Source organism: Pinus tabuliformis, chromosome 8 (assembly GCF_031772625.1).
Source record: "Pinus tabuliformis cultivar Carrire ecotype Pingquan chromosome 8, CPIR1, whole genome shotgun sequence".
Taxonomy (NCBI): domain Eukaryota; kingdom Viridiplantae; phylum Streptophyta; class Pinopsida; order Pinales; family Pinaceae; genus Pinus; species Pinus tabuliformis.
In genome coordinates this window covers 125,060,266-125,083,453 of record NC_142294.1, presented here as the reverse complement: position 1 = coordinate 125,083,453, position 23,188 = coordinate 125,060,266, and the positions used below count along the sequence as shown (strand labels likewise).

The 23,188-nt window shown below is 37.7% G+C and overlaps 1 pseudogene; it reads right to left on the bottom strand.

Annotated features, from left to right (window-relative positions):
• Positions 1–5,494: 5,494 nt before the first annotated feature.
• LOC149234443 (homoserine dehydrogenase-like) lies at positions 5,495–6,742 on the bottom strand (annotated as a pseudogene).
• Positions 6,743–23,188: the final 16,446 nt, after the last annotated feature.

Sequence of the window (23,188 nt, the reverse complement as noted above, 5' to 3'; positions counted from 1 at the left end):
GCCTTAGGCTGAAGGAAAGAAAAATTCAAGGTAACCACAAACCACACTCAGCCTCGTAGCTAGCCCTACGAGGACAGGAGAGGGCTCTCTCTGGGTCACACTCAGTGAAAAATAAATGAATAGAGTCTGAGAATGACTTAAAATGGATACTGATTTTAGGCTAGGTAAATAAATATGAAAGAGGTATTTTGATGAATGACTGAGTTTTCTGGGATGTATGGGACCAAAGAACAACATGAGCAGAGAATTTAACTCAAAGACGCAGATTGTTTCGTGAGGCAAGACAGGTAGAAAGTCTAGCAATTAAATTTGAAATAATATGAAGTGGAGAGATTGTTTAAGAGGGTGAAAAGGGCATAAATACATGAATCCTTTTCAACAGAAGAAAACATAGAACGTGAAAACTTTCCCAAGGCATAGCAGTAAACTGAATTTTACCTTTTCTTACTTAGAAGCTTTCACTGGAAACGAATATGAATGAACTATGAAACATAACGAAATACATATGAAACAGAAAGAAAATACATTTGCTAAACTCATGCCACAGGAATCTCATGAACCAGAGCTGCAACCTTTCATTAATTCTCTGTCAAAATGTACAGTGAGTAACTGAGTTTCTCTCCCATCGCTTCCCAGAAATTCCCCCCCTTACAAATGATTTTCAATACCATAAATAAACTCAGAAATGGGAAGACGAATCGATGAAGATAGGGAGTCGTTTAATCATCATCAACGAATTGAAGTTGAAGAGCCAACCGTATGTCAAATGATGTTAAATTGGCAACTAGGGCCAAACTCCATGTGGGTCGGCTTATTTATGGCAGCTAATATTTTTATTGGATCCCTCTTGTCGAGAGGTGTAGGATTGATCCAAAGATCATCCAATTCCGATAAGTATTTATGGAGATATGAATTTATTTTGTTTATGTAATTATAGTCAAGCCGACGAACTCTTATGTAGGCTCTAGAAGCCCAACCGACGTGTCTATTCATCATCCTTGTTTTGGTATAAATAGATGAGGATTTGATATCATTTATACACACACTCTTTAGGTGATCTCCTCTCCACGTCTAGGTTTTTGGTGAAGGAGAGAGACACTAAGAGTATGTTGGGCTAAGTCATTGATGCCCTAGCCGCAGGTAATACCCTAGACGCAGTAATGCCCTAGCCGCAGTAAGCAACAGGCTTATGAAGAAATATAAACGCAGTCAATGGGTCAATAAGACGCAGTGAGTCAACAAGACCTGTTCACGCATTCCTCTGCCATTCTATACATATATACGCTATACAGGTATGCCCATTCTTCGTGAAGTCTGGAACAGGGATGGCCATTTTACGGTTTGGAACAGGTATGGCCATTCTACGTGATACATATATACACTATTTATGGCAAATTATAACTGTGACAACCGCAGTAAAGGAAGGGTAGCCGCAGTTGAGGAATAACGAAGCCGCATCAATGGAGACCTGTTAACGCAGTCAATGGAGACCTGTTCACGCAGTCTAAGAAGATAAGAACTTCGCATTCTTCCTCTCTGAAATTTCGGGTGTAGTAGCCGCAGTCAAAGCGTAAGGTATGAAGTGAACTAAACTCGTGTATCCGCATTGATGGAGCAGCAAGGTTCTAGGAATTGTGATGAGGACGTAGACTAAATACATATCTCGGCATACCTGAATTTGATGACACAGTGATATCACTCGTATACATATCGAATGGACAAAGAGGACCATGTATCTAATGCAACCTCGGCATGTTATAAATAGTGATCAGGATTGCAAGAAGTAAGAAGGGTTAAATCTTAGCTTTGTATTTAGATCTGTCCAGACATATCACAATGATGAAATATGTGATACTCGACCTACCTGTGATTGAAGGAATTATCTTCGGATGAATAAATCAGAGAAGGCTAATGATGATCTCGGAATATCTATGAGCAACATCTCGTCATACCTGTAAGTGTTCTCATCAACCGGATGGAGTTGAAGGGTATTAAGTCCTGTAGCTAGGATCTCGGCATATACTTATATTTGTTTCTATTAACTCACATACCTCAAGGGGAATTAGAGTACTGATGTATGACATAAACCTAATCACTGTCATTGTAATAAAGCAGTCACAATGACAAGGATCATAAGTAGTAATGATGGTTACAGTGTCAACATAATGAGAATGATAAGGATGAATAGTCTCTGATCATGATGGGCATGGGCAGCAAAATGATGAATAGGACAACATCATGATGAATGAGAGCATGATGCATGGGCAGCATAATGATCATGGGCAGCATGATGAATGGGCAGCATGATGATGGATAAGATCATGGACATGGGCAACATGATGATAATCATGATTAGTGCAGCATGGTGCTGTATGCAGTGGTACAACAGAGAACCAAATGCAGCACGATGACAGGGGAAGGAGCCACCTTGGAGAATTAGTTGAAGCAGAATGTCTTCAACTGATATCATTGTTATACAAGATGATCTATGCTTAGATCCAGACAAGTCAAAGTGTTGACTTCTGTTGTAATTGTACTATCTCTCTCTCTCTCTCTTTCTCTGCTGAACTTTGAAGATAAAAGAAGATTTGATCAAAGGGTTTCCCCACACATTGTGGGGTTTGTCCCTGGCTCGCGCCATATCTTGTGTCCTCTTGTCTTGGCTTGTCTTCTGTGATTTTATATTTATGTTCTATCTACAGTTTATTGTAATGTTGATGTGATTGCTAACTGTGAAATTTTAAATAAATTTCTCTAGCATAGAACATGCCTAAACTTAACAAATGAGCAGCATTACATTTTGATTTCTTTGATGACCAATTAAAAATGACAAAAACTACAACATGGGTCCCATGAAATCGTGGCTGAAGACAAAATAAGCAACCCACTTCCTATCTTTCGGCATCTTCTCTCGGTGTGTGTCATCTAATACGGAGATGACCACGTGGCTAAGGAGAAACACACGTGCATATGTTATAAACTTGAGCATTTGGTCTTTGATTTTTATTTTACATTTTCCGCTTGAATAAAAGTTAAATTTTAATAATAAACATAGTTCTCGGCTCTGATTGCTCTTATGTCATCATATCCACCACCAATTGTCTTCATAGAATTAGCACACCCTAGAAGGTTGATGTTTGAACCAGAGTGCTTTCTCTCAGGATTTGATTTAAAACTGGGACTTGGCATGCCTAATACTCTATGGGTAATACCATGATTCCTTTCCTGTCTGAGACTCTCTACAACTTTTGAATCAATTCCAGAGTTGATAGCAACTCTATGAGAGAAAGGCAAGGTGTCATTTACTGAATTTCTGCCATGCTCAATAGGACCCAATTCACTCTTTGAGAAACAAATATACACCCGAGGATTGCTAAATAATTTCCCTTCAACTTTCAGCAATGCAACACCTCACATGGCAATTTGAACTTGAAGGCAATGTACACCATTGCCAAGTTCAGCATTCCATTTTTTCAAGATATCAGGTGCCTTACGAATTTTTCCATTTCCACTACAAGGTACATCACATAATATGCGATCAAAAAGTAACTCTGTCATACTTTCTGCATTGGGGCCTTCATTCATCTCAAGTCATCCACTACCGTTATCCTCTGTCTCATTCATTGCTTGCATCAACATGCCATTATTTGTTGCAACGGTAACTTGGAAAGTTTTGTGCTTCATGATTGGTTACCAGCAAGTTAGCACTGCACATTTTCTTTGTCTGATGAATGAGAAGATTGCATCGCTGAACATCAACATCATTTGCTATGACCATTCCCTTGGGTAGAAATGCGAGCATAAATGATTTGCACATATCAAGAACATAGTGGTGCAACTGTACATCCAAGAAAAGGGGTGGCACCATGCTCACGGCCTCTTGTCGAATTATGTTCCCAACCTCGTTTTCTTGCTTTAAGAATTCATGAATCCTTTCAATCATTTGGTTTTTCCTTAGTTACATGCGAGAAAAGTTCAAGTGCCAAGCAGGTTTGCCAGGATACCATGGTAAAGGCCTAATATGTTCAACCACATTGCCAATTCCTCTACTGCCTACATATTTTTGAATTACTTCACTTAGTACTGGATATTCTGACAATATTGAATTATACCGTCGGACTAGATTCTGAAATTTCTTTGATTCACGGAGACTTTCCTATCTTTGCCCGGTGCCTGCTAGATTAGACCAAACTGCTATATCATCGACAAATAAACTATACCCAACCACAAAAGTCCACAGTGACAGATAATTATCCACATAAGTACATGATTTTTCAAATTCAGCTCCAGCCTGAAAAGACATTGGCATATTCCAACCATTCATCAATCTAAGCTTGCAAACGCATCACGGAATACATCTATGACAATTGCATCGAGATCCTTTCATGATCAATACTTGCACCGAGATTATGACTTCATTTAGTTCATCTTGAATATGTCGAGACAGAGTACGCTTGCGCAGAAATCATGACTTCATTCCATATGTTGAGACAAAGTATGTTTGCACCAAGATCATGACTTCCTTTATTATATCGATACTATGAACATATGACTGAGATCTTAGACTTTATAATTATGTTGTGTCTGTCTATTTTCTAGACCATCATTGTGCTGAGGCAAATACTGCATTCAATTGTAACTGCGTTCCAAATTTTCAAGAGTTTGTTTCGTAGCTATCAAGAGATGGTGACTGAGATGTCACATGATCCTTTATCACAAGTATGCAGTGACCTCGATCCTGCGTTTGTTATCATTATGGAGGAGACAGAGCATCTACTGAGATAGAGCATTGAGACATGGATGTCAGGACAACGTTTGCGTGAAGTTAAGGCTGCCAAGATAGAGCGTGTTCCTACTTCACTGAGACAGAGTGTCGAGATCATGCTTGCATGACATCGTTATACCCATCGAAGATCATAGAATCCTTCTTCCATCGAAGCATTGCAACCTTGCCTTCATGGGAGATTTATTTATCTATTGTGCCATCGAAGCTTCAGAACTGCATCTGAATTTTTCTTGCTTTGACTCTGAGTTCACACACCGATTTAGGATCAACATTTATCAATATACCAGCAAACACCTATTACTAAACCAACATGGGGTGAGCAGAGATGAGTGATTTGAATTTTTAGTAGAGCAATGATAAAAAATTTGATTGTCTGCCCTGTGCGCTGCACAGCATACCCAATGCACCGCGCCGCACTAGTGCATCGTGCTCATGTAAAACTACACTGCGTGGAGGCACCCAATGTGTTGTGCGCTCCCAGTGCGTCGCGCCACTTAGCCAGTGCGCCGTGCCACTCAGCCTAGCACCAAAACTGACTAGATCAAATTGTAACAGAACTGATGGAAGAAATTAAGATATCAATTATCCCATTCTTATGAAATGAGGTTTGATTTGCAAATAAATTCACACATGAAAACATCGTACAAGATGGCAAAGGTTTCTTCAAACAATTCAAAGGAGTAGCAAATAGTTACAACATAGAGGAACCTAGTCACAAGAATGAAATAGATCCTATAAATCAACGATATCCGCTAGAAATCCTACCACTATGGTGTCATTACCAGCTCCAGCTCCTTGAATAACCAGTGGTAGTGCCTTGTAGCATCAACCATATACCTCTACCAGATTATCGTTTCCTTTCAGTTGCCCTATTGGAGAATTTTCCGGCAGCTCCAAAAGCCCTACTTTACACCTAGAATTGTCAATTTTACACACATAATGAACAACATTGCCATTTGAAATAGAATTCTTAATCCTCCCTACCATTGCCTCATTAAGTGTTGGAAGGCCTTTATTCAGGAAATCCTCAATTTACATAGCATCTGGTCCCATTTCAGAAGGGTAAAGACTCTCAACCTCAACATTCTCCAAGTTGATTTGCCAGCCAAGCAACCGAGCTAGGATCAAAGCCTTCCTTGCCACATCCATTCCACTAAGGTCATCATGTGGATCTGGTTCTGTGTAACCCAGGATTTTAGCTGCTCGAAAAATTTCACTGAAGGGGTGTCCTCCTTGTAGTTCACTCATTACATATCCCAATGTACCACTTAAAGCACCCATGATGCACTGCATAGGATCACTGGATGTTATTAAACGATCCAAAGAACATATGATAGGGAAGCTTGCTCCAACCGTTGACTCATAACGAAGGCAGCGACGATTTGACACAATCTTCTCATAAAGATCAATTTTTTCTGTGAGTGGCTTTTTGTTTGCTAAAACGACACAGCAACCAAGATCTAAAACTTTGTACAGCAACTCAACGGTCTGATCACTTGCAGAGCAGTCAACAAAAGCCAAACCTGTTGATTGGCCCAAAGAACTCGCAATATCTAAAAGACAAGTAATTATTTCATGAACCACAAATACCCGAAATCCATCATTACCAATTGAATCCAATGATGATAGAGGAGAGCCAGAAGACTTTAGATGACAAATGTTCTTCAAGCATTTATCACTTAGCTCTGCCTCTAGAACTTTTGCAGCCATTAGTAGAGATTGGGAGTCACAAACACCCAACACTCTTAAATGTATTCCCACAGATCCTTTGTGCTGTTGTAAGAGAAAACCAGTTCTCACCCTGCTCACTATCAGCAACTTCCTCCTCATTTTCCTGGATAAAACAATGGCTTTTTGGTTGATTTTTGCAGGTGATGGTGGTGTTGAACTTCGGCAAAGGTTGATGGTGAGGCCGCATGTGAACATCTTCAACTGAAAAACTTTGAATAATTTCATATTTGAAAGTAAATTTAATGATTTCTTCTTCAAAACTGAGTTTTGAAGAAGAATCTCTCTTGAGCATTACTTGATGATGAAATTTTGTAATAGAGACTGTTTTGGAACCTCTCATGCAGACTCAGTCGACAAAAACCTAGACCTAAAAACTCTACAAGACTCTTCGCTGACCAAAGACCATCCATGACTATAAATGACTGAAACATTGAGTTTGATGAATTCTGATGGAATTTAATGATCAATCACAAGCCAGCAAATACAAACATGATGGGAATGAGAAAACCACGCCCTTCCATTAGACAATGGCATGACCCTAGCGGAACGCAATTGAGTGAATCGAGTGAGACACCTAAACATAAAATGCAGAAAGAGTTTTGATCTCTAACAGAGGACTGACAAGACCGAATCTAACAGGTTCAGTGTTTTGAATCTACAATATTTGGTTGATTGACTCAACAGTAATGGTAAAGATAACTTCATTGTTTTTAGAAACTAACTCTCTTTGAGTGGGAATATACCTATCATGACACCATACAAAAAAATATAGGAAATCATGGATCTCTGGAATGGTGAACTAGGGTATGGAGGACTGCCAGAGATTTATTTCATCACTTTTCTCAATGAAATTCTATTTTAACCAACTGTAGATTTCATATATATCGAACTCACAATTGGTTTCAGCAATTTTGAAGTATTGGTCAACTAAAGGCTCATGATCTAAATCAATTATAGGGGGAAGCATGGGGCTTTGCATAACATTAGCTTTCTTTTTAGAAGCCATGAGTGCAAAAGAAGGGTGAAAAATACTGCAATTACCTGAAAAATTAATGATTTTTCTATTGAGTAACAGGTAGAAATTGTGCAAATATTCTCTCATAACTTGGGTAGTTTTTTGGCCTTGTATTGGTCACAAATCGTGGAGTTTTGGTTTGGCAAGGTAGGAGATGATGGTAAACCAATCAGCTTCGAAGAAAACCAATTAAAATGGCTTTTGGTTGGTTAAAATTTTTAAAAGATAGTACCCATTAAATGGAATGTGTTGGCATTATGGCACAGGTTTGGAGCTATGGCACAAGTGTTGTCCTTGATGGCAACTCTCTTTGGTAACAGATCTCAGTTTAGGCTTTCAGTTCAGGCTTTCAGAATGAAGGAAATGACATATACACAGTTTCATCTAGGCGAAGACGCGTATGCACGCGGGTTAGACATTTCAAAGGTGCGTGTACGTATACACGCACTTTCATGCAAGGAAAAGCGCGTATATGTTGGAGAACTTACCTTTGGTCTGTGGTAGTTAGTCCTTGGTATTTGAACCTATGGATTCAGACCATGGTACCTCGTCAGACGTGTTGATCCCAAGTATTGGGTCTGTGGTATTGGTTTATTATGGTTTTGGACCGTGGTATTGTGGAAGGCCTAAGACTATAAAAGAGGAAGGAGATCATTTGGCAAAGGATTATCTAAATTATAGTTGAATATCTGATAAAGTGCTAGATCTGGAATACTGGTAATTGGGTTATGGTGCAGATCTGGATTTGAATGAAGGAGGAACCTTAGCGCAAAGAGAAGGATAAGTTCTCTTGATGGATCATAATCTTTAAGCTTGAATGATAGTATCTTTGTATGATTTTGATCTGTTACATGTGGCGCTTGCTTGATCTATAAAACTGATAATCTGGGTTAATTGTTGTTTGAATATCTGAAAGAGCAAATTTTTTTTATAGATCTGTATGCAGGTTCAGTGAAGTGAAGGCGCGTATACACGCTCGTTCAATGAATTAAAATAATATATACGCAGGTTGTTCCATACGCAGAAGTGTATGTACGCAGGTTTCAGGCTATTAAAGTAGCGTATATATTTTGAGTTGTGATCTTGCTGCTTTTGTTTATTACTGCAGTGTTCTGGGTTCAGATTTGGTGTGTGGTTACTGTTATTGTGATCTAGGTACAGTCGTCAGAGAAGTGTTTATTTTGATTCAGTTTTAATTGGTGAAAAGGTGATTGGGTGATGCAGAAATTCTTTATGCTTGATTGATGTTAGTTGTAGATCCAGTCTGAAAATTTATGAAACGTGGTCCCTGAAAGGAAGAGAAGGTTGTAGCCTTCTATAGGCCAGCACCTACGAACTAGTATCTTCGCTAGTGAAAGAGCAAAGGGGGTTGTAGCTCCCTTCCAGGAGAAGCTAGAAAACGAGAGAGGGTTGTAGCTCTCTGCAGGTTGCAGCCTGCGTACTGGTAAATGACTGCACCAGTGCAATTGTAAAAATAAGCTTCTAATTAAAGAGAAGATAGAGACGAATTGCAGTAGGTGGTTTTCACCCACATTGGGTTTCCACCTTATATCTTGTGTTCTTGTGTGCGATTGTCTTTCTGCTCTATTTTACTATTTCTGGTTACTGGTTATTTTCTTCTGAATCACAGATTAGCAATCAACATCAAAAAGATAAAGTAAATTAAAAGTTTGCATTATATACGTGGGTTTCCTTCTACACAATTGTGTATATACGCGGTTTTAATTAACAGAAGTAGCATATATCATTTGATTTTGAAAAAGGAATATTTGACTTGATAATACTGATTCACCCCCCTCTCAGTATTATTTCCAACAATTGGTATCAGAGCAGGTTCTTTAGAAGAATCTTGATCGCTTGAAGGAAGATCTTGCATCATGAGAAACTACGAGAGGGAAGCATCAATAAGGTTACTAATTTTTGATGTGACAAACTTTGTTTATTGGAAGGTAAGAGTTACTGCCTATCTTCAATCTCTTGGTACAGAAGTCTGGGATATCATAGATACATGGTATACTTTTCCATCAGCAACTCCTACAGATCCGGCTGAGAAGAAGAAATATGAAACAAATGCAAAGGCGGTCAATACTCTATTAGGATGCCTATCTCAATCAGAATTTGTAAAAGTAATGAAGTTTAAATCTGCAAAAGAGATATGGGACAAGATTGTTCTGAGCTATGAAGGAGATGATCAAGTAAAACGAGCAAAACTTCAAACCCTCAGGATTCAGTATGAAAATCTCAGGATGTATATTGATGAAAGTGTGGCTAACTATTTTATTCGAGTAGATGAGCTTGTTAATTGTATGAAAAATTTGGGTGAAGAAATAAAAGAGGCTGTTGTGGTTGAAAAAGTTCTAAGATCTTTGTCCCCTAGGTTTGAATCTAAAGTTTCTGCAATAGAAGAAAAAGAGAATCTACAAAGCCTTAAAATGTCATAGCTACATGGAATTCTAACTGCTTATGAAATGAGGAAAGGCGGTCCATCAGACAGGAGAGAAGCTTCCTTCAAGGCTTCAGGCAAAGGCGAGTACTACGAGTTGGGACACATGTCAGAAGAAGAAGAAGAATCAAATTTTGTCAGAAATATTCAACGAGGTACTGGATGGTTCCGAGGTAAGTTACCTTTCAAATGCTTTGCTTGTGGAAGAGTCGGTCACTATGCTGCCAAATGTCCTCACAAGGATAAGATTGACAAAGGGAAGGAACCTGTTAGATGGAACAAGAAATAGAATGCAACTAAGAAAAGTTACTACACTCATGAAGATAGTGATGGCCTATCAAATAGTGACGAAGATGAACGAGGTAATGATTATAAACTTTTAATGGCTTTTGAAGATGATGATTACATGGATGCTATAGATGTGGATGGCTTTTATGAAGAGATTTCTAGACTTAAGACATGTTTAGAAGAAAAGAATGTGATCATTGATACTCTGCAATTTCAACTTGATGAAAAAGAAAAATCTCTTGAGAAGTTAGAATGTGAAATTGTTGGCCTTAGAAAATAAATTGAGAAAACAAAGGTTCTTAATCTTAAGTTTGTTAAAGGATCTGAAACTCTGGATGAGATTATCAATGTGCAGCATTCTCCACTAATCAAGACAGGTCTGGGTTATAATGGAGAAACATCTCAAGCATCCACCTCAAAGAGTTATCTTGATGCAGCAAGGAGGAATGAGCAAAGTCCAAATGGAGATCATCAGGTAAATCAGGGACAAATTACATCAAGAACAAACAAAGACTACCAAGTAAACCAGGGGCAATCCATCTTAAGGGTGAACAAAAGCTACAACCAGCCACAGGTAAAAACTTCTCAATTTGCTTCAAGAATGGATGACAATAGAAATTACAATCATTTGGCATGTGGATTTGATAATCGCAGAAGTTTCTTCAATGGCCAATGTTTCTCTTGCCATAACTTTGGTCACAAAGCAGCTCAATGTGTTGCCTATAAGACAATCGTGACTAGAGAAGCTCAAAAATAAAGAAGTATGACCAGGATTATGAAAAGGACCTATAACAACTTTTCGGCCCTTGAAAATGAAATTGAATGTTCTATTTGTAATAACTTCGGTCATGAAGATTCTGAATGCAGGAGCAGGCTTTGACAGACAAAGGAACAAGCCTCAAGCACCCGAACATGAAGAATAAAGGAACCACAACCAGAAAGATGTGGGATAGATTTTTATGCAGAAGGACAGGAAAATCTATGGTACATCGACAGCGGATGTTCGAAGCATATGACAGGTGATAAAGAAAAACTTGAATCATATACTGCTTTAGAAAAGGGTAAGAAAGTTTCTTTTAGAAACGATACCCCTGCAGCCATAAAAGGAAAAGGCACTACTCAGTTGAAAGAAAAGGTCAAAGCTGGAAATGTTTTGTATGTTGATGGCTTGAAGCATAATCTACTGAGTGTCAGTCAGATGTGCGATCAAGGAACCGAGGTAATATTTCGATCAAATGGATGTAGCGTTCGTGATCTTGATACAGGAAAAATAGTGATCATAGGCAGAAGAACTGCAAATAATCTATACATATTTGAAGAAGGACAACAACAATGCTATTTGAGCAAGGATGATGAACACTGGTTATGGCACCAGAGGTTGGGGCATCTAAGCTTTTCACAAATAAGGAGAGCATGCAAATACCAGGCAGTTCGTGGTCTTCCAGATATCAAAATTCCAGACAACACCATATGCAAATCATGTCAGTTTGGTAAGCAAACCAGAACTAACTTCCCTGGGAAGGAAGGATCAGCCAGCAGGCCTCTTGAACTAGTCCATACAGATGTATGTGGTCCATTTGGGACAAGGTCACCTCGAGGAGAAGAATACTTTATATTATTCATTGACGACTTCTCCAGGATGGTTTGGTTGGGACTTATGAAGCACAAGGACGAAGCATTCAAAAAATTCAAATCTTTCAAAGCCTTGGCTGAAAATGAATAAGAACACAAAATTAAATGCCCCAGGTCCGATAGAGGTGGGGAGTTTAACTCAAATGAATTTTTCGATTTCTATGAAGAACATGGAATAAGAAGGGAATTCTCTACAGCTAGGACTCCTCAGCAAAATGGAGTGGTGGAAAGAATGAACAGAATGGTTCAACAAATGGCTCATGCTATGCTTGATGAATCTGGAACTCCCGCAACCTTCTGGGGTGAAACTGCATTTGATGCGGTGGTTATTCTCAACAAAAAAAATGTCCGAGTGAACAGCACTCAAACTCCTCATGAGCTCTAGTATGGTGAGACTCCTTCGGTAAAGCATTTCAAAATTTTTGGAAGCAAATGCCACATTAAGAATAATGATGAACAGCTTGGCAAACTTGAACCTAGAGCAGATGAAGGAATTCTCCTTGGTTACTCTCCCCACGGCAAAGCATATAAGTGTTACAATAAAACACTTGGAAGAATTGTTGATAGCATTGATGTAGTGGTTGATGAAAAAGGATACATTCCTAGGCAAGTAAATTATGAAAATATTGAAGAGGATGAAGACTACTCTCCAAATCAGATTGATGATGAAGAAGAACCTCAAGAGGCACCAGAGGAATAGATAAGGATAGAAGAGAAGACTCCATCCAGGTATGTTCAGAAGAATCATCCAGAATCTCAAATTTTGGGGCAGAAAGAGGCAGGTGTACAAACAAGAACAATCGCAGAAGCATCAAGCTATTTGGCATTGCTCTCCTCCACTGAGCCACAAATGTAAAAGAGGCATGCAAAGATGAATGCTGGGTCAAGGCAATGGATGAAGAACTTGAGCAGATCGAAAAGAACAACACTTGGGAGTTGGTTCCTAGACCAAAAGATAAGAATGTCATAGGGACAAAATGGATCTTTAAAAATAAGTTGAATGAAAATGGAGAAGTAACCATAAATAAGGCTAGACTTGTGTGTAAAGGGTATGCTCAACAAGAAGGAATAGGCTTTGAAGAAACTTTTGCTCCCGTTACTAGACTTGATGCCATCCGAATGTTCCTTGCTCTCTCAAGCTTTCTGAAGTTCGAAGTATTTCAAATGGACGTGAAATCAACCTTTCTAAATGGAGACTTAGAAGAAGAAGTGTACATTGAGCAACCAGATGGTTTCATCCTTGGGAATGATCCAAATCTTGTATGCAGACTAAAAAAGGCTCTCTATGGCCTTAAACAAGCTCCAAGGGCTTGTTACTACCGTTTGGACAAATATCTTCATCAACAAGGTTTTTCAAAGGGATCAACAGATAGCAATCTTTATATAAAAATTGAAAATGACAAATTGCTAATACGTGTTGTGTATGTAGATGATATTATCTTTGGCAGCAATGAAGAAGCTATGAGTCAAAGCTTTTCCTTGGTGATGCAAAAAGAATTCAAAATTTCTGTGCTTGGAGAACTGACATATTTCCTTGGATTGCAAATCCAACAAAATGAAGGCGGGATCTTCTTGTCTCAAACCAAGTATCTCAAGAAGATTTTGAAGAAGTATGGCATGGAAGACTCAAAACCAGTATGTACCCCTATGGTTACAGGATGCAGTCTCAGTGCAAATGATGAATTAGCAGCAGTACATCAAACCTATAGATCTATGATTGGAAGTCTACCTTATTTGACAGGTACCCGACTAGACTCATGCATGCAGTAGGAATAGTTGGAAGATTTCAGGCAAATCCAAAGGAAACTCATCTTCAGGCAGTGAAGAGAATTTTCAATTATCTTCAAGGAACTCAAAACTATGGCTTATGGTATCCTAGAGATACAGATCTCACACTTCATGCTTATACAGATGTAGATTGGGCCGGAAGCGTGGATGACAGGAAGAGCACAAGTGGTGGTGCATTTTTTATCGGTTCCAGATTAGTATCCTGGTTCAGCAAGAAACAGAGATCGATTGCTTTATCTACAGCTGAAGCGGAATATGTGGCTGCTGCATCTTGTTGCACTTAACTTCTTTGGATGATGCAAACCTTGCAAGACTTTCAAATCACTTGTACACCACCTATCTCCATCTTATGTGATAATACAAGTGCAATCAGCATTTCAAAGAACCCAGTCATGCATTCAAAGACCAAGCACATACCGATCAAATATCACTTTCTCCGAGAACAAGTGTTGGAACAAAAGGTCAAATTGGAGCATGTTCCTTCTAAGGAACAAGTTGCTGATATTCTCACCAAACCACTGCCCAGGGAGACATTTGAATACCTCAGACAGAAGTTGGGAGTAGTTGGTGCATCATCTTGCTGTTAAAACTTGTCTATTTCAGCGAAAAATGGGTGTACACGAGTTGCCTAAGGAGGATCCACGTACATACGTCGGTTTGTGCAGAGACAGTCGCGTATATGGAGGTTTGATGGATATCAGTAGGGACAGGCTCTGGTTGAAGATATTCTGATATGGGTCTGACAGAGACCACTCCGGCACAGGTTCAGGGGGAGCAGATAATCTTCTAATAATGCATTGTTGGCATTATATTAGAAGCTTTTGGTTCTAGATCACAACTGTCGTTGGTTTCAGGTGGAACAAAGGCAGAGGGAGAACAGAAGGAAATCTTGGTTTCTAATCTGAATGGTGATTGTCTGATGCTGTTACTATCAATGGCTTTCATAAGTCTTGTTCTAGATATTTCGTCTCTATGTCATGTATCTCTTTTGTGGTATCTCGTTTATGGTGTCAAGGTCATGTAACGGCCTATCTTGGTTTCCCCACTATGCCTGGGATGAACATGTAATGATCTTGGTTTTCATATGTAAATTTCTGATGTATCCCCACTTGATTAGGTGATGGTTGCATGTATTGAGTCTTTTGGTGATAGGAATGTCTTTTATGATGTATAAGTTATGGTTCTTCTTGAAGAACATCTTTTGTAGATGTTGCCTACAGTCAGGGGGAGCATGGTCAGCACAGCAAGGCAGAAATTTCAGCATGTACTCAGGGGGAGCACAACCCTTTGCCCTTGATGACAAAGGGGGAGAATGACTTTGAGGATGTTGGGTTGCCATCAAGTCCAAAGGGGGAGACTTTTGGCATTATGGCATAGGTTTGGAGCTATGGCACAGGTGTTGTCCTTGATGACAACTCTCTTTGATAACAGATCTCAATTCATGCTTTCAGTTCAGGCTTTCAGAATGAAGGAAATGACATATACACAGTTCCATCTAGGCAAAGACACGTATACACGCGGTTTAGATGTTTCAAAGGCACGTGTGCGTATACACGAACTTTCATGCAAGGAAAAGCGCATATATGTTGGAGAACTTACCTTTGGTCCATGGTAGTTAGTCCTTGGTATTTGAACCTATGGTTTCGGACCATGGTACCTCATCAGACGTGTTGATCCCAAGTATTGGGTCTGTGGTATTGGTTTATTATGGTTTTGGACTGTGGTGTTGTGGAAGGCCTAAGACTATAAAAGAGGAAGGAAATCATTTGACAAAGGATTATCTGAATTATAGTTGAATATCTCATAAAGTGCTAGATCTGGAATACTGGTAATTGGGTTATGGTGCAGATCTAGATCTGAATGAAGGAGGAACCTTAGCACAAAGAGAAGGATAAGTTCTCTTGATGGATCATAATCTTTAAGCTTGAATGATAGTCTCTCTGTATGATTTTGATCTGTTACATGTGGCGCTTGCTTGATCTATGAAACTAATAATCTGGGTTAATTGTTGTTTGAATATCTGAAAGAGCGAATTTTTTATAGGTCTGTACACAGGTTCAGTGAAGCGAAGGCGCGTATACACACTAGTTCAGTGAATTAAAACAACGTATACGGAGGTTGTTCCATACACAGAAGCGTATGCACGCAGGTTTCAGGCTGTTAAAGTAGCGTATATATTTTGAGTTGTGATCTTGCTGCTTCTGTTTATTACTGCAGTGTTCTGGGTTCAGATTTGGTGTGTGGTTACTGTTACTGTGATCTGGGTACAGTCGTCAGAGAAGTGTTTATTTTGATTCACTTTTAATTGGTGAAAAGGTGATTGGGTGATGCATAAATTCTTGATTCTTGATTGATGTTACTTGTGGATCCAGTCTGAAAATTTATGAAACGTGGTCCCTGAAAGGAAGAGAAGGTTGTAGCCTTCTGTAGGCTAGCACCTATGAACTAGTATCTTGGCTAGTGTAAGAGCAAAGGGGGTTGTAGCTCTCTGTAGGCTGCAGCCTACGTACTGGTAAAGGACTGCACCAGTGCAATTGTAAAAAGAAGCTTCTAATTAAAGAGAATATAGAGACAAATTGCAGTAGGTGGTTTTCACCCACATTGGGTTTCCACCTTATATCTTGTGTTCCTGTGTGTGATTGTCTTTCTGCTTTGTTTTACTGTTTCTGGTTACTAGTTATTTGCTTCTGAATCACAGATTAACAATCAACATCAGAAAGATAAAGTAAATTAAAAGTTTGCATTATATACGCGGGTTTCCTTCTGAACAATTGCGTAAATACACGGGTTTAATTAATAGAAGTAGCGTATATCATTTGATTTTGAAAAAGGAATATTTGACTTGATAATATTGATTCACCCCGCCTCTCAGTATTGTTTCCAACAGAATGAGGGAGGCATTTATTGGTAACGATATTTTTAACGGGTTTGTAATCAGCATAAAAGGGGGTGACAAGTGGTAGAATAGGAGTGGACGAATGATGGGTACGTGACGTGATGAGTGCTGGGACAAGGTTTTGTTTGAAAATAGTGAGGGCAGTGGTGTAACGGTTGGCTGAATGTGGGAAGGTGGATTTTAGGCGAGTAGCGGGCAATTTGTGGTTTTTGAGTGAGGGAGGTGTGTAGTAGCTATGAGGAGGGCACATGGTGAAGGTGGGTTTCGGACGTAACACTTTTTCACACCCCCCTCGTTGATTAAACATTAGAGGGGCTAGGGGGGTGTAGAGTGGCTTCGAAGCCATTGATCTTTGCGCTCGAGATCTTTAACCACCCAGAGCTTTCAGCACTTTAACTAGAAACAGCAAAAGGCCACGTCGTTGCTTATTTAAAAATAAACTTTAGTTTAAGTTTAATATAATCATGCTTAAAAATAAATTAAACACAATTAATAAATGAATGAGCAGTATTTAAACTAACAGGCTTTATTCTTTGGGATTTTAATTATTTTCTATTTTTCTCTTTTTCTCTTTTTATACCTTTTCTTTTCTATTTTTCTATTTTTCTTTTATCCTTTTTTTAAAATATTATATATATATATATATAGAGCTATATATATATATATATATATATATATATATATATATATATATATATATATATATATATATATATATATATATATAGATATATTTTATATATCTCAAACATCTGAGTTACCAAAACAAATAATGTTACGACACGAACACAACCAAGAATATTTTTCTTTATCTCCTAGCTAAACCAAGTGTGGAATGTGTGAATCTCTTATGGCTTGAATTTGAACTAGAGTAGAATGATACACATCCAATTCTCACCATTGGAAAATCGCTATATTTTAAAAGTGAGACTAAGGAAAATACCATTAACAAATTTATTAATGACCCCTTTACTGTTACACATCCAGTATCTTGGTTGTTGAGTTATATAATGGAAAAATCTAATGAGGAATAAATCATTAATGATCCTACTCTATAAGAGATACCTATTGTCCATAGACTTAAGAGTATTCCCATTTGAGATATAACCTAGAAAAACATTAAATATTAATCCCAAACTATCCCCTTCATAAATAGAGAAATAGGTACAATTGTTGAGAAAGTATAAAGAGGCTTTTGCATGGGACTATAAGGACATGGAGTGTATAAATCTAGGTTTATGCACTCATCGCATTTATTTGAAATAAGGATCTCAACTTGTTTGGCATCCTCAACGAAGAATTAATTCTACCTTGAGGGAGTTTTTAAAGGAGGAGCTTCAAAAACTCTTGAACGCAAATTTTATATACTCAATTTCTAAAAATCAATGGGTATCTCCACTTGTAATTGTTCCCAAAAGAATAATAAGTCGAAAATCATTCAAATTACATGGGGCTTAATGAGGCCACTCAAAAGGACCACTTCACATTACCCTTTATTGACCATGTCTTGATACCTTGTCTGGTAAAATGTTTTTTTAATTCCTTGAAGGGTTTAGTGGCTATAACCAAATTCAAATTTATCCTAAAAATCAGGAGAAGACCACCTTCACATGCCCTTGGGATACATTTTCCTATAGGGTCCTTCCTTTTAGAATCTATGACGCACCAACAACTTTTCAGCATGCTATGAATGGGATTTTAATTGACTTGGTTAATGAGTGTTTATATTTTTTTATGGATGATTTTAAAACTTATGGTGATGAGTTTGATGAAGCATCAAGCAGTCTTAAAAAACTAATTGAGCACTACATACAGACCCATCTCTCTCTCTTAGCACTGAAAAGTGTCACATGATGTTGAACGAAGGAATTTTACTTGGTCACTAACTCTTTATTTAAAATATATAGGTAGATCTAGAAAATATTGAGGTAATTTTGAAGATCCCTACTCCTAAGACATGAAAGGAGGTACATCGTTTTTTAAGGCATGTAGGATACTATAGACATTTTATAGAAAATTTTGATGAAGTTGATTCTCTATTGTTTTCCCTATTAGTAAAATATAGAGAATGTATATGGATTAAAAAGTGAAAAACGTGTTTGCATTGCTTAAAATATGTGTGAAAAAAATCCATATATTGCAAGGACCAAACTGGATTCTGTCATTTCACATCTCGACAGTTGCTTCTAATATATACATTGGAGCTGCATTGGGACATCAAGAAGGTAATAGACATTATTCCATCTAGCATATCAGCAAGAATTTAACCTCTATAGAATTAAATTATACAATAACTAAAAAAGTGATTTCTTATCATTATACACGTTATCAACAAGTTTAGGCACTATATTACTGGTGATCAAACTTTTATGCATATTGACCATTCTACTATTAGTTTTTTAGTGAAAAAATTGGTCACTAATGCCAGGGTTGTTGGGTGGTTGCTATTACTACAAGAATTTGACATCAATATTATAGATAATCTTGGGAGGGATAATGTTGTTGTTTTTTTTCTTTCTGGATTTCCTAATAGTGGTGATGATATTCATGTAGAAGATTCTTTCCAAGATGAATATATCTTTGTAGTTTCCACTTACTTACCTTCATATGAAAATATTGCTAATTACCTTGCTGTAGGAGAACTTTTGTATCATATTTTTCCAAGGGAAAAGAAAAATATCATTTAATAAAGTTCCTGATACTTTTTGTTAGAAGGATACATCTTTCGCACTAGTTTAGATCATCAAATCAGAAGGTGTGTGAAAGAATATGAGATCCATGACATTTTAAAATATTTCCATGATGATTCTTGTCGAGGCCACTTTTCATATAGGAGGATAGGCCATAAATTTCTTCAGATAGGATATTTTTGGCGAACCATATTCCAATATGCAAGGAAGTATGTGTAAGGGTGTCATAGGTGCCGGAGGATGTGCCAATCCATCCAGTCAAATGAAATTCCATTACAAAATTATTTTGTGGTGAAACCTTTTGAGAGATGAGATTTAGATTTCATCGGACCAATAAATCCCCCATCTCAACAGAAGCCTACATTTTGGCCTACACAAATTATGTCACAAAATGGGTTAATGCTAAAGCACTTATAAGGGCCATTGAGAAATATTTTTCATTTTTTCTATTTAAGGATATATGTTTTTGGTATGGAGTGCCAAAGGAGATAATCATATATGGAAGACCACAATTTAATTCCTAGTTGATACAAAACCTTGTCAAGAAGTACATGATTCATCACCAAGTTACTTCTCCTTACCATCCCCAAGCTAATGGGTAATTGGAGAGTAATAATTGTTGACACCTTATCTTTCGGATTAGGTGAATCCATGTAAAATAGTGTAAATAGAAAATAAGGAGAAGTGGAATATGAAGAGACACTCGGAGATGAAGCCCAAGAGTTTCTCCCTCCATGTATATATCTATGATAAACCTTAATGCAAAATCATAATTCATTTAAGGAGTTAGATCCTAGCCTGACATGGTTTCATAGCCATATCCAAAATTAGTTTATGTGTTGTAACTCCTATCAATTTTCTGCCATATTATCTTCCTATATTCCCTACTATATTCTCTTCAATATATTTTGCATTCAAATCCCTTGGAGTTGCATTGAACGTCCACTATCAGCACTGTTTTTTTGAAGCATTGAAAAGATTGGTCATTGGTTGAATTATTTGTTCATTGAAGACTAGTGAATGGTAAAAAAGAGGAACATATGGTGGTTTCAAAATTCTTATGGATGTTACTCATGAGGATAAGTTTATCCATGCATAATTTATGATGTGGAAAACCGTGGCGTGACTACAACCGAACTGTGAACTGTTGCACTGCTCATGAGTATCCTAGTTCTTTAACTGTGTGTATGATTTTTATTGATCAGTATTGTGTGTAGGGTGCTCCATTCTTTGTGAAGGTGTTCCAATTTTATGGGTTGTGATGGGTGTACGTATGCCTTGAAGTGAAAACTATGTAATTATGTATTGTCCCTGTGGATCCTTGGTTCCATGGCTATTGTACTATCACACCATACTCCCCCCACCGGTTCATATCCCTGAACCTGCCTACCACAAGGTCAAAGGTTCTCTGTCCAAGGGAAGCGTGATACCTCTCCTTGCGGCCTGGCATCCAAACTGGTAATATGTTGACTCCACTCCTATATTCCAATGGTAATACAACCATACAACTTAGTTATATAACACATACACCCTAGTGAGGTGCTATAATATCACTGGTCCTTCCACACAGTTAATACTCCCAACTCTGCACCATACTGCTTGACAATCATACCTCCCACTACTTACCTACCACTGCTCGGACAATACCATTGACTCCCGGTTAATACCACCTACCAATACCTCCTCTTGAATCATTTGCAGGTGGCTTGAAACCACCCTTCATGGCCGTCCAAACCGTTCTCCACCACCATTGTTCTAGCATCGTGGTTGCATGTTCAATACTCCATACTTTGGTTATGTATAACATTTTATAACTCCCTTCTAGTCCTGGTTAATAACACTATATTCCACCATACCGCATAATACATATGCAGTTATACATTGACTCCCATATATAACCCCTCACCCAGTTATATCGTAATACTTTGTCCCAGTTAACAACTCCCCTAAATACTCCCTTCCCAAAATAATACCTCTGTTATACATTTCCACCAGAATTGTATTTTTTTATAGATTATTGTTACTAGAAGTGATTTATTTTATAAAAATTACCACCAAAAGAGTATTCTTTAGTACAAAAATTTTCAAATGCATTCATTGATATCAATTGTTGGAGTAGTTGTCTCTAGAAAAGAGAACTATCTTGAATGGTCAAGGAAGATAAAACACACTCTCATTTTCAATGAGTTGTGGAAAGGAGTTTGTGTAAGAGAAGTAGATAATGAACTTACAAAGGCCACCTTAGATAAAGAGATTTCCATTTGGGAAAATAAGAACAACAATGCCTACGCCCTGATTACAACATTTGTAAATGAAGAGTTGAGTTTTCATATTTCACCATTTTGAAACTCTTTTGAATCCTTACAGAAGTTAAAGGAATTCTATGACTCACGCTGAACTTGAAATTGTCCAATTGATGATTAAATTGTTCAGTCCTAAGTTGAAAAATGATGACCCTCTTGCTTTAGCATCAGAAGTAAGATCCATTATGCATGATATAAGAACAATTGGTGTTGAAATAGACATTCCTCTCATAGGTTATGTCAAGCACTATATACCACTTATTCAAATTATCCTAAGTCATTGCCAGCAAGTGGAGACCACAAGGTGATTACCTTTGACTCCCTTGAGAAGAAGTTTGTTAAGAGGGAGAATGATTTTGTGAAGAAGACAACTCCTAAATATTATGAAGAATCTATGTGTCTTTCACATAGAGAGAAGAATCAGGCACAAGATTATTTTAGAGGAAGTGGTGGCCGAAGAGGAAGAAGAAGAAGGAATTTTAGAGGCAGGGGGGAAGACAGTTCCAAGGAGAAACATACCACATGACTTTTAGGAGAGATTTTTTTGAAGAATTCATTGAAAATGTTGATGGAGTAGTATATTCCAGATAAGTCAAAAATCAAGCTGTCATGGCTTGGCACCTTCAGGCTCAAATTGCCTGGGCTTCCAGACTTTCTTTTACATCATGTTATATACCTCCCACAGCTGAGGAGAAACTTGTTTTCTTTGGTCCACATCCACCAACAAGGACACGCCATTCATATGTTTTATGGTAAGGTTGAGGTCAAAAATAAATCATATCACTCACTTGTCATGGCAGGGATAGAAGAAGAAATAGTTAGGAAGATGCAAGGTACCTCTGCTCGTGCAAAAAACTTTTCATATAGTTCTCACTATGATGAAGGTACATTTCCATCAAGTATTTTATGGCATGCTAGATTTGGACACTTGAATTATGACACTCTTCGTATGTTGAAGAAAAGTGGTGTTATTAGTTTTCCTACAATTGCTAGGAAACTTAAGAAATATGATGCTTGTATCTTAGGAAAGCACAACAAACAGTTGTTTCATGATTCATATTCTAGAGCACATAAAAAATTGAACTTATGCATTCAAAATTGTGTGGCCCAATGTTTGTTCCTTCTGCAAATGGAAATAAATATATGATGAAATTTATTGATGACTACACCGGAATATGTTGGGTGTATTTATTGAAGAAGAAATATGATGATTTTCAAACATTTAAGGAATTTCATTCATGAATTGAAAATGATGGACAATCTTATATTTCCTCTATTCGCACTGATAATGGAAAAGAATACACTTCAATTTAATTTTAAAACTATCTTCGCCAGCATGGGATCAAACATCAAAAAATTATGGCTTATAATCCCCAACAGAACAGAGTATCTAAAATAATGAATAGGACAATCTTAAATATGGTACGTTCCATGATGTTTTTCAACAATGTAAAATTGATGTTTTGGGTTAAGGCAGTTCTATGTGTTGTGTATGTAAAGAATAGGTGTCCATATAATTTTATTAGAAGCAAGACCCCTTATGAAATGTGGTATGGACACATTCCTTCCATAAATCATCTTAGGGTCTTTGGTTCCACCTATTATGCCTTGACACC